Raw genomic sequence first — 13,378 nt, 5'->3', positions numbered from 1 at the left:
AGAACTGACATAGAACCCAGCTATATTTGACTCCAAAGCCTGCATATGCAACCATTAAGATTCATAGTCTTGAAGCAGAGTATTTCTGGAACTTCTCTCTCCATGTGGTTCTCTCCAACAGAAATAGCAGCAAGAACAGGTGAAATGATGCATAGGTACCTGCTTGTTTTAGTTTTGTTTCCATTTTTCTTCTTCTTCTTTTGTTTTTTTGGTATAGGCATAGGGGACTTAATAAGAAACAGTAAAGAGATCTTCCTTTTTTTCTTTGAGTTTCTGATCTTCTACTTAATATCTCCACTTCTACTTTAAATATATACCCTGTCCATCAAGTTCAGACTACATATTTAACTGGAACTAGTTATCAGTTTCTTCGTGAAAGATGACTGGTTTCTTTCTGCTTCTTCCTTTGCATCCTCCAATTCTATTCCCCTCAAGTTCTAAAAATAACACTTTATGTAGGACACCATATATAGAATCTATAATTTCTCATTTTCATTATCATCATTACCATTGTCACTGGCATCATATTTACTGAGTGATTGCATGGGCCTGGCACGAATTACGCAAATCAGTATTATCTCATCTAAGTTTTACTATAAAGCCCTGTAGGCCCACCTCCTCTTCGTCTCCTACTACCATTCTTATTATTGACGTGCCATTGTTGTTATGGTTCTCTTCATTTTATATGTGAGGAGACTGAGCCTCAGAGAGCTTTTCTGACCTTTCCTAAGATCACATACCTAGTAAGTGGTAGTGCCCAGATTTGAATCCAGTTCAATCTCCTTTTAAAGTTCATACATGCACTCATGCTAATATTACTGCTTATGCCAGATTCTGTGATAGAGCTGTTCTCACAACTCCATAGGGCAAGAGAGGGAGATAAATAGATAGTGTTCTTACTAGTCTAATAGAGTGTCTGGCTGCTAGGCTGGAAGTCCAAATCAGTGTTTAAAGCGCTATGGAATCAACTAGGGAAGGTAAGATCTGTAGCAAAAATCCCTCACAACTGGTGCAATACCTAAATTATTTTGTAGATAGGATAGTGATTCTGCCTACAAGCATAGGACTTAAATTACTGCTTGGGAATTACAGAAACAAGATCATCTAGACATTGGCAGAGGGAAAGGCAAGGACTGGAAATGTTGTCAGGGCTCCAGCCAAGAATAGAACTTTCTTAGAACATAGTATATCTTTCTATATCCATTTACTTTTAATCTATATGTCTTTATATTTAAAGTGGGTTTCTTGTAGACAACATATATTTAAGTCTTGGTTTTGGATACAGCCTGATAATCTTTCTTTTAATTGTTGTTTCTAGACCATTGACATTAAAGCGACTATGGATATAGTTAGGTTAATATCTACCATATTTGTTACTGTTTTCTGTTTATTTATTTTGGACATACCACATTTTATTTAAGAAATCAATTCCAGATAAGTCTAAATGTGTAAGGTAAAATAATACAACTGGAAAATTAAAACATAGGAAGTTATTTTCATGATTTTGATTAGACAATGATTTCTTCACCAGAACTCCAACAGCACTAATAATGAAAGGAAATATTTGATAAATCGGACTACATTACAACTTGTAACTTCTCTTCATCAAGAGACATCATTAAGTGAGTGAAACAGCAAGCCAGGAAGTAAGAGAAGATATTTGCAGCATACATATCTAACAACTCAAATTTAGAATCAAACAAATCAGTAAGAAAAAGACATAGAAATGTAGTCAAGAGACTTAGCAGGCACTTCACAAGAGAATATTCAACTACTCAAACACATGAAAACACATCTTAATTGATCATCAAGGAAATAGAGATTATAACCACAATGCAGTACTACAATTCACTTACTAGGAAGGCTAAAATGAAAAAGACAATTTCAAATGTTGACAAGGATAAGGAAACCCTCATATGCTGCTATTCAGAATGTAAATTGGTACATTTTGAAAAACACTTTGGCAGTTTATAAAGGTGAACATATATCAATATTCCAGTCATTCCACTCCTAGAGTGCTAGAATGCTGCTGTATGTTATTTTTCTTGATCTGGATGGTAATTACAAGGATGTTCACTTTGTAACAATTCACTGAGCTTTACACTGAATACTCCTGTTTGTGTGTCATGCTTCCACAAAGGTTTCTTTAAAATGCATATAAATAGAAAAAGCTTTCTTGTGACCGGGAGGCTAAGTGCTATGTTTCTTCTGATTGAATTATTAAATGCTTTTGATCAAACCAGAAAAATGTTATACATTTAAATAATTATGAAGAAAAATTAGAATTTATTAAAAATCCCACTTCTAATGATGTCGATGGTTTTTGTTTGTTTGAGACAGAGTCTGGCTGTGTTGCCCAGGCTGGAGTGCAGTGTTACAACGTTGGCTTACTGCAACCTCTGCCTCCTCGGCTGAAGTGTTCCTGCCACCTCAGCCTCCCAAGTAACTGGCACTACAGGCACATGCCACCACACCCAGCTAGTATTTTTGTTATTTGTTTTTCTTTTTTGTAGAGACGGGGTTTCACCATGTTGCCTAACCTTGTCTCGAACTCCTGAGCTCAAGCAGTCCACTCGCCTCAGCCTCCCAAAGTGCTGGGATTACAGATGTGAGCTACTGTGCCTGGCTGGATATAGATGGATTTTTGAAATTAGTTAATACCATGAATTAATATTAGTTATTTCGAGAATAAAGCTTGGCTCACCACCAATTATATCTCTATTTCTTATTTTCAGAGATGGTATGTTAATGGGAATGAAAGGAATTTTCTTATAATGAGGTCATTCAACATTTTAAATTTCCTTTAGAGTTATATGACACAAATTAAATCCTGAACTATCATCAGTTTTGCCCAATGATCAGCTGACTAATTGATGAAGTCCTTCTTCAGTTCTGTTGAAAGGAAAACACAGGAAATTATTTGCAGGATTTCCTTCCCAGCCTTTCCTCCTTTCCTGTGCTAGGATATTTTGAAAGCCCCTTTGGCTCCTGGGAGGTGGTAAACTCTGGGGCAATGTACCCTGGTAGGCTCAGGGAAGGAGAAAGTGGTGGAAGAGGTCAGCGAAAGGAAGGCAGGAAAGACCTCCCTCAAGATTTCCATTGGATCAGTCTGTGGAAGAAGTATGTATGGAACTGAGGATTTGAAAATAGATTCCTTTAGAACTCTTCATGCCCACTATTCCCAGGACCATCTTTGTGTAGTCCCAGAGGCAAGTGACCCTTGTTTGAAGACAACTGACTAAGGACTTCTCAGGAGTTGCTCCTAAGACTGCATCTCCAGAGGCCTCTCTGGGTCTTAAACACAGTGCAGCTGCTGACTTGCAGGGGCTGGGGAGCTGCAGGCCCCAGAGGTGAGGACTCTGAAACCACTAGAGGGAGTCCCAACTTTCTCAGAGGACTTTGGCCAGGCCTGCTGGGCTGAGTCTTCTTGATCACACTGTCACCTGTACCTCCGGGACACTGGATGGATCCAGCCCCTGCCTACCTCCAGAATGAAGTAAGGGCTAAGAATGCTCAGAGGAAGTTGAATCTCCTTGGAGAGAAGTAGGTCCCTGCACTTCCCTACTACATCATTTCAGGCCTCTCTGTGACCTCTGCCTGGGTGGGTTTTCAGAGGGGACAGCATGCAGGATGGGCTGAGTTGCAGAGGGCCAACAGGTAGGAAAGTGGAGGAGACTCAGCACTAGAAAAGAGAAAAACTAATTTACAGAGATGATTCCTGTAATTTACAGAGATGATTTACAGAGGTGTTTAGGTCAGTTCCACCCTTAGAGGCCACCAGATCCCAGAGGTCCTAGCTGTGTATCCAGCTTTGAAGTTGTGGTGACTGATGTGCAAGGGCCCGGAAAAGCAGATGGAAGAAGTGCTATTTCATGAGTTCCTGCTCATGGAGACCCAGAGGTCTTCGAGGAGACCAGGCTTCTGGCAGTCCTGGAGACATCAGGAAGATTAGGAAGACAGGCATTGGAAGCTTTCTACATTGAGGGAACATATGGAGATTTTGTACCCACTCTTAATTATTGGTGCAGATTTACCAATTGGATGAAAATAAGGTACAGATTAAGTTCACATTTAACCCTAAAATGGCCAGGCTCATCTACTCAGAGAGTGTATATAGATACCTAGCTCTGGGCTAGCCTTTAGTAGAATTACTGGGCTTCTAAGGCAACCCCTCCCCTCTGGAGAAAGTGCAGGAGATGTACTCTAAGACAGTAGTTCTCAAAGTGGGGTTGCTGGAACATCAGCATACGTGATAACTTGTTAGAAATGCCAGTTTTTTGGCCCTACTCCAGACCAATTGAAGTAGAAACTCTGGAACAAGGACTCATTGATAGGTGTTTAATCAAATTCTGGATTTCAGAAGTTGTTCTAAGAGGACACTGTGAAGTGAGTTTGCGGGGGCTACAAGAAGGAAGCAGGATGTGATGCTGAAGAAAGGATTTGGACAGGTTGGGAGGCGATATTAGGGGCTAAAAACAAAGCATAATTGAAGACAGATTCACAGCCTGGTTCAGCATCAGGTATACGTGAGCTGGAACAGAGGAGAGAGAGTGGCTCTCATCTGGGGTAAGGCGAAGTAGGGCCTTGAGGCTGAAGGAGGGAGGGGGACTTCAAGGATGTGGGAGCTGGGAGCTGTTGCAGCTTTACGAGTGGAAGAGTGACATTGTGACCATTGTATTTGAGAAAAATTACTGAATATGTGGCACAGAAATGTCAAGGTGGGATGTTTTGAGGATTCTTCTGCCTTTCCAGGGAAATTTCCTGTGTCCATCCTTTCCTTTGACTCTCCTGCTTCAGAATGGGTAGAGGAGGGGTGATTTCCCAGTCAGACTGTATATAGGGACAGGAAGTGTTTCTGGAGGACATAGCACCCCCTGTTAACGGGCCAGCTCTCTCTTAAAGAATTCAGGAGTGAAACCTCTGATGAGGGGATATCCTGAGAGAATAGGTTTGGAACCCTCCAAGAGGAACAACAACAAAAAGCCCAGACCATCCTAAGAAGGGATTCCTGGCCTTATAGGAGACAGCCAAGAGAACACCTGCACCAGGCTTCAACATAGAGAATGCCACCAAAATAAGGTCTTTACCCTCTTGTCACTTACAGCAGAATGGGCATAAGGTGAAGAAATAAAACTAGAATAACCCCTTTTATGGAAGCTGAGGGCCTCCCTAATGGAGGCCTGGAGATGGGCAGATGCACGGGTACGACCCGAAGAGACAACCCCCTTTAGGGATGAGATCTTCTGCTACCAGACTCAGAATCCCTCTGAAGTGTCTGCTGCAGCTCTCGGGTTGGGATTAGTTCCTTTTTGTCATCCCAGGTCTCACCCTGAGATACCCAGAGCTTGAGGAGGGACAAGTGAAATCTTTCTAGGCATTGCCTGGCTCTTCCTACTTCATCCCTAACTCCCAGCCCTGGAGCAGAACTGCTTCCCAAGGCTGACCTGGCCTCCTTCCCTCTGTCCTTTCCCTGGGTTGTCCAGATCTAAGGGTGACATTGTCCTTCTACTGCTCTCAAACATGGCTCCTGACCCCTCCCCTCATATCTCATAATTGTTGATCCTTGAGAGTTTCCCTGGCTCCCTGTCCCTTCTTCCTTCTACTCCAGTGTCCCTTGTCTGAACCCACAGTGGTAGGAAGGAGCGGGTAGCATGGATGGAGAAGAGGAAGGCAAAGAAGACAAGAATGAGAATGGGAGGGCTTTGCTGTTGAGCCAGGGACAGGACTTTGTAGGTGGCTCCCTCCTTTAAATGAGAAACAGCTTCCTCCCCAACATGGTCATTGCCATGCCCACCTACCTGTCATTTACTGTTTTTCAAGGAATAAAGAGGAGGTAGCAAGGAGGGCCTTTAACTTACTTGACAAAAGACTAGGCCATCATTCCTTTTTGTTTATTCTTTTCTCCCCAACGCTGCCTGCCATTCTCAGTTATCATGCCCATTCTTCTGGGAACAGTGGAACACAGTAACACTCACTAGGCCCTGCGTCTGGGCCCCTCCTCCTCTCCTGCCCTGGGAAAATGGAAATAGCAGGAGCAGGATTGGCTTGTGGCAGAGGGAACAAGGCAATGAAGGAGGAAGAGGTTTCTTGAGATGCTAGAAGAAACTTTAAAAGGCCCATGGGGGGAAGCCATGTCATTGTCTGCTGGGAGAGAAAAGGTGGAGACCTGAGTCTAGCACAGGGTAGGCTTGATCCACTCACATGCTCTTGTGCCTCAGCCACCTCAAACAGTGGCATTTTGCTCCCTGAATTCCTGACTTCCAACCTCAGTCCTCACAAATGCACACAAGTGAAAAAGCCTGCTGTCCTCTGCTCTCACAGACCCTTTCTTGGCTTTCTCCGCTCAGCCCATCTTCTCTGGGAGACTGAAACATGCACCCACACCCCCTCACACTTGGTTCGGGTCTTCAGTTCCATTTCTGCCTGTGGGATCTGAAGTTGGAGCATTCTGCCTCTTCAGTGTGTCCCATGCATGAAAATCTGCCAATTTCTCTAGTTCCTGAGCTTTTGTATGCTGTCTTTCTCTTGTGTCCTCGGAAAGCCAGTGGAGTTTATGTCTCTTAGCCGTGTGCCGAGGAGGTGGTGGGCAGATATGTAGTACAATGCCATCTTTCTCCTTTATCTCATTTTGTCATTTCTTTCCTTACTGCCCATGTCTCCATGGACATACGCTTTCTCTCTTTTTCTAAGATGGCAAGGAAATGACATGAGTAGTCAGGATGTACAGGGAATGTGGCCCTGGGAGACTGTGTCAGAGGGCTGAAAGGGCAGACTAGGCACTAATGAGTCAGTCAGAAACCCTGGCAACCTGATCCTCTTCTACAACCTCGGGGATGAGAATATGCTTTTTCCTGGAGCCCTTGTATTCAAATGATGGTAGAGTATCTGAACTTGGAATAACAAATCTCAATTCTCTGTTTCTGCTTAGACACATCTAAAGGTAATCATTTCTTGCCACCTGCCATAAATAATTGATCTGTCAAATAGAACCATGTTTCCTGCTCTCGAACCCTGCTGGTAATGATGCCAGCATAGACGGACCTGCATGATAAGCTTTGAAGCTAACAGGGAGTATAACAGGGGTAAGCAGCTTTGGGAAAATGGAGTGCTCTTTTGCTGACTTGTTTTTGGGGACTTTGCTGATTCTCATGAGGAGCAATAACTGCTGGGTCCATTGATCCAGTACATCCTTGAATTTTTGAGTTAACTTCCCTTCTTTCTAAAAGCTACATGAATAAATTCTTTGGAATGGTAGTATGCTAGCAGCTAGCCAGGATGCTAGCAAACATGGATTCACACAAAGAGAATGGAGCCCTCTGCAGGAAGTGGAATTTCCCCTTTTAGTGTCAAGGGCATAAATAATCTCAGGTCATTGTAGAGAGGATGGTGGGGCAGTCATAGTCTCCAGCCTTTGGGAATATAATGAGATCCTTTCCTCCCAGATAGCTTCCTCCTCTTGGCTTAGCACTTTCATTCTTTTTAGTGACCACTATACAATCACCTCTTTCCTTTTTCATTTCCACTTTATTGGCTTGAGGATGCACCTAATAGCATAAATATTGTCTACAAAAATTCCACCCCTAGCCATTACCTCTCCTCCATTACAGGAATCTCAAGTTGGGGGTTTCTAGTATATTTTGGTTTTATGTAATATACCATGAGCAGTATACCTAGCTAAGCTGCGACATCAATGTATTGTTTCAGGCTGATTAGAGAGGAGCACCTCTAGAAAGAAATATGCTGAAGGCTACCATTCTGACCATTATTAGTGGGCCTAAATACCAGCTAGAAATGTGGGAAAACTCATTAATGAAGGATGCTTAAAAGCTGGACAAGTAGACAAAGCTTATTTTCTAATAACTAACTGAAAGAAGAATGAAGAAAGTTCCAAATGTTTAGGAAACGTCTACTGTGGCCAGTCATTGTCAGGCATGCTCACATGTGTGCATTTAATCCTCACAGTAGCCCTAGGAAGTAGGAATTACTATGCTCATTTTACAAATTTCAAAAAAAGATTAGAACGGATTCTTGGTAGAAAAAATACCTGAAGACCTCTGTTTCAAATAAGTGAACATTGGCCATTTCTGGGTGCTTTGGTAACAAAGTTTTGTTTAATGTCTAAAGTTAACATGAAACGTCATTTTCATTTAAAAGTACAATTTTATGAAATACTAAATATATAGAAGCCTTGGACAATATTATAAACCAGGAACTGATGTAAATCCATATATTCCAACTTCTTTTGACATCATATTATCTTTTCATAAGAGATAGTCACTTTGACTAATAGGGACAAGAAGAAAACCAATAATATTAGAAAACAATCTCCATCCAGCTTTGTTTTGACTGGGGTCATCACTCTAAGCCACATGCCTTATTTTGCTCTGACACTTCAGGATGTTCCCTCCTGGTATTAGCTGTGCACCAAGACGAAGAGGTCACAGCGCTGTCCTTGCTATTCTCAGTAAATAAGTTTTGCAAAATCTCCAGGCCTTCTTGAAGAGTATTCAGATGTAGAAAGTGGTATAGGTGATATAGTTTGGCCGTGTCCCCACCCAAATCTTGTTTCAGATTGTAACTCCCACAGTGCCCACATGTTACAGGAGAGACCCGGTAGAAGGTAATTGAATCATGGGGGCGGGTCTTTACCATGCTATTCTTGTGATAGTGAATAAATCTCACAAGATTTGATGATTCTATAAGGGGGAGTTTACCCTGTACAAGCTTCCTCTTTTTGCCTACTGCCATCCGTGTAATACTTGGCTTTCTTCTCCTTACCTTCTGCCATGATTATGAGGCATCCCCAATTATGTGTAACTGTAAGTCCATTAAACCTTTTTTTCCATATAAATTACCCAGTCTCGAGTATGTCTTTATTAGCCGCATGAAAACGGACTAATACATAGGGTTGTAGCTGATCAGCTATAAAGATGGGCCTCCCTTTAGGTCCTGCAGCAGTATGGCACTAGTTTGAAAGCCTCCATCCAGTCCACATAACGAAAATCAGAAAAAGAACATTCACCACTTATCTGTGCTTTCTACAAAGAAACAGATACCTGGATGAGGACCAAGACTGCCTCCCTCTTCATGTCATTTTATATGTCTATGTAGACAGAGTCAGCAAGCAGAGAGATATGAAGTGCTTGCAAGGTACCTAGGTCTGTCCTTGCATTCAGACATTCCCTTGCTACTTGCGATTCCTTGACAGAAGACATTGTGGTAGTGGGTACTTACGAGAGAAGCAAATAGAATGGGGCACTCTCCCAGGGTAAACATTGAATCCTCTCTTGCTGTTACAGAGTCAAGTTCCCTGAGGCCTGGGCTTGGTTTTTCATGCAGATTAAATGATAGCTATTAATACTCTCTCTAACTTAGTAATTCTTTGTGAGCTCCCTTGAGAGGGGTCCAAGTACTCTTATTTTCCATCTCTCCTCACAAAGAATCAATAATGAAACTAAGTATTGACCATTATGTATCTGTCGAGCACATGATACCGGAAGAATTGAGATGGCTGGGGGTGGGGAAGGTTTGAATAACCAGATACATATAGATAGATAGGTAAAGATATCTCATAGGTATACTTTCATTTTTTTGTTTTTAAAATACTCGTTATATATAAGTCTTGTGCTAGGCACTGAAGATGCAATGCTGAATAAGACAGCTTAGATTCCTTTTTGTGAAGTGTAAGATGTACCCCTCCCAAATGTTCTATTGATGACAGATTTCTATTATTAGAAGCCTCATAATTTTGTATTCTTTCATCAATTCTGAGGTCAAGCTTTACATGGTAACTTTCTTCAGTTTAGAAACACACTTGTTTTCTTACTTTTTAGATGTTTGTCCTAGAGTTTGCAGTATACATTTACAAGTAATACAAGTCCCCTTTCAAATAACACTATACCACTTGATGGGTAGTGCATGTACCTTATATATCAAGATATTCCTAATTCCTCCCTCTCATCCCTTGTATAATTGCTATAATTTGTTTTACTTATACAAAACTATACCTAAGCATATACACATGAGCATACATAATCAAATATGTTTTTGCTCTTATTTTGAACAGATTGTCAGATTAAGAATAAGAAAAAGAAGTTTTCGTTTTACGTTCGTTTATTCCTTGATGATGCTCTTTTTTTCTTTATGAAGACCAGAGTTTCTGACCTATATCATTTCCTTGGTCTCTGAAAAACTTTTTTCTAACATTTCTTGCAAGATAGGTCTACTGGCAAAAAATTTCCTCTTTTTTTTTCTTGTCTAAGAAAGTCTTTATTTCTCTTTCACTTTTGAAAAATAACTTTACAAGACACAGAATTCTAGCTTTTTTTCAAGAAAAAAAGTGTTTCTTTCTCTCAACTGTTTATTACAATAGTCCCTCCTATCCGTAGGGGATACATTCTAAGACTTCTAGTGGATGCCTGAAACTGAGGATAGTACCAAGCCCTCTAAATAGTATTGATATGGTTTGGCTGTGTCCCCACCCAAATCTCATTTTGAATTGTATCTCCCACAATTCCCATGTGTAGTGGGAGGGACCCAGTGGGAGGTAATTGAATCATGGGGGCTAGTATTTCTGGTGCTGTTCTCATGATAGTGAATAAGTCTCATGAGATCTGATGGTTTTGTAAAGAGGAGTTCCCCTGCATAAGCTCTCTCCTTTTGCCTGCTGCCATCCATGTAAGTCATGACTTGCTCCACCTTGCCTTCTGCCATGATTGTGAGGCCTCCACAGCCACGTGGAACTGTGAGTTCACTAAACCCTTTTCCCATATAAATTGCCCAGTCTCGGGTATATCTTTATCACCAGCATGAAAATGGACTAATAGAATTGTAGCTGATCAGCCATAAATACAGGCCTCCCCTTAGGCCCTGCAGCAGTATGGCACCAGTTTGAAAACCTCCATCCAGTCCACATAATGAAAGGTAGAAAAAGATCATTCACCACTTATCTGTGCTTCCTACAAAGAAACAGATACCTGGATGAGGACCAAGACTGCTTTCCAGATTGAATCATAGCTATTAATACTGTCTCTAACTTAGTAATTATCTGTGAGCTCCCTTGAGAGGGTCAAAGTACTCTTACTTTCCATCTGTCCTCACAAAGAATGAAGAATAAGTCTTGACTGTTATCTGTCAAACACCTGATACTGGAAGAATTTAGATGACTGGGGGTGGGGAAGCTTTGAATAATCAGATACATACATATAGATAGATAGGTAAAGATATCTCATAGGTATACTTTCATTTTTTTGTTTATAAAATACTCATTATGTATAAGACTTGTGCTAGGTACTGAAAATGCAATGCTGAATAAGGCAACTTAGATTCCTTTTTGTGAAGCGTAAGATCTACCCCTCCCAAATGTTCTACTGGTGACAGATTGCTATCATCGAATGCCTCATAGTTTTGTGTTCTTTCATCACTTCTAAGGTGAAGCTCTATGTAGTAAATCCTCAGTTTAGAGACACTGGACATGCCGTCCTTCTTCTGTGGCTTTTCCGGTGTCTAAGAAGGCTCAACCACCTACTAAAGTTTATTCTGCATATGATACAAGTATAAGGCAGTTCACCTGTGTGGGTTCTCTGGTGTTTGATAAGGTGGAAGTTCTGAATGAATCTTTTTCCACATTCATGACATTTAAAGGACTTCTCTCCCATGTGAATTACTTGGTGTATGTGTAGATTTGTGTCATGACTAAAGCTTTTCCCACACCATGAGCATCTATATGGTTTTACTCCTTGATGTGTCATGTAGCACTTACTAAGATCTGAACTCCATCTAAACCTCGTGTCACATTGTTGACATTTATAGGTTTTTTGTTGAGTGTGAATTCTCTGGTACTTAAGAAGATCAGAGCTAACTGAAGCTTTTCCCACATTCCTGAGATTTAAAAGATTTCTCTCCTGTGTGGTGTTTCCCATGAAGATACATAAGTTTTGGAAGCTCTTGTTTACAAGTGGCAAGTTTCTTTACTTCCTTGGAAAAGCTCGATGCTGTTTCTGTACCTTGTGTGTATCACCATGATTTTCCCTGCCTGTTGTTTTCTGGGCAATTTCATTCTGGTCTTTTTTGATACTTTGCATCCTAACATTTGTATTTCTGGTGCAGAAAGATACAGGATGATCATTTCCAGTGTCATATTTTAGCTTTAATCCTAGAGAGATGACAGTTTCATAGATACTCTGCATTACAACGTTGTCGAGTCTTCTCAGGAGGATGCAATAATTGCCATTCTTCCTCAGAAAAATACACAGCCACTTCTTCAAATGTCAAAAACTCTGGGACTCAGGTAGGATGAGCTCAGGTGCCATCTTCCAGTCTTTGGTCCTTTTCTGCTCAAAACAGGCTAAAAACTGTTGTACATACACAACTCTTTCATATACAGGCTGTGTTTCTTTGTGAGTATTCCAGCCCAGCTGTTCTTGGAGTACCCAGTATATATTCTAGCATTCTTTCTGGAACACACTCTTTGGTTGGGGCTTCACTGGTTTACACTTGAAGCCTGGGGCCACTGCTGTTCCTCCCAGGAGCACTGCCTTCTTTCCCAGCTCATGGGCTGTGACCTTATTCTTTGTTTGACCAGGTTCTCTCTGCAAGCATTTCACCAGGACCACAGCCTGTTTTGACATTCTGTGGATGATGCTTCTGCATCCAGTTCTGGGTATCCTTGTGCAAAATAGTCAGGGGCTGCTCTAACATCAGTATTTCTAAGATCTGCTCTTTTGAGTGGATCTCTGGCCTCAATCACTGATGGCATAATTTCTGAAGTAGGCTGACAGCCTCCGGTGGTCCAGTTGCTTCATCGTATCAGAAGGTCTGGAAGTGCCTGTGAGCGTCCTCAGGCCGAGATACCCTATTTATGTGATGTATTTCTTACTGGGACTGGAGTTCTCTTTCACAGACCCATTAGTCTCCCACATAGTCCCCATCTGGGGGTTCAAGTATGCATTTGCCTTCAGCTCTCTCATCATTGTTTGCTCTAGGAACAGTTTTACCCCTATGTGTGACACTGACACCCACCTGGGGCCACCTCTGACAAATGAGAGTGCGTCAGGTTTGGTACAATAGCAATGAATAGATGTTCCTAGGAGCACTTCTGTCAGCTCTGGCTTCCCTGGAGGCCACTTTTGTCTTCCTCTGCTTGACTACCCTCTGTTGCCATGTCTCCCTGCTGCTCTGGGTATTGAAGCTCTCTGTTCCTGCACCACATGTGGAAGCAGTGTCAGGAAAGCACACTATGGCTGGCAAGTGAAGTTCCAAGATTCTGGGAGCCTTGGAAGGGGCTCTGGAAGATCAGTTTTCCCATTCTAGCCCTCCACCTCCTGGAGACCTTACCCGGACTCACTATTCCTCGGTCGACACCTATTTTCTCTTTATT

The 13,378-nt window shown here is 41.7% G+C and overlaps 1 protein-coding gene and 1 pseudogene across 4 annotated transcripts in view; one reads left to right on the top strand and one right to left on the bottom strand.

Moving 5' to 3' along the window:
* The window catches only part of TMEM117 (transmembrane protein 117), a 589,216-nt gene that overhangs the window by 163,336 nt on the left and 412,502 nt on the right, over positions 1-13,378 (top strand). The gene's annotated exons all lie outside the window — the stretch shown is intronic.
* LOC117090252 lies at positions 11,454-12,968 on the bottom strand (annotated as a pseudogene).

This window comes from Trachypithecus francoisi, unplaced genomic scaffold (assembly GCF_009764315.1).
Source record: "Trachypithecus francoisi isolate TF-2019V2 unplaced genomic scaffold, Tfra_2.0 Lachesis_group11, whole genome shotgun sequence".
Classification (NCBI taxonomy): domain Eukaryota; kingdom Metazoa; phylum Chordata; class Mammalia; order Primates; family Cercopithecidae; genus Trachypithecus; species Trachypithecus francoisi.
This window is presented reverse-complemented; position numbering and strand designations above follow the sequence as displayed.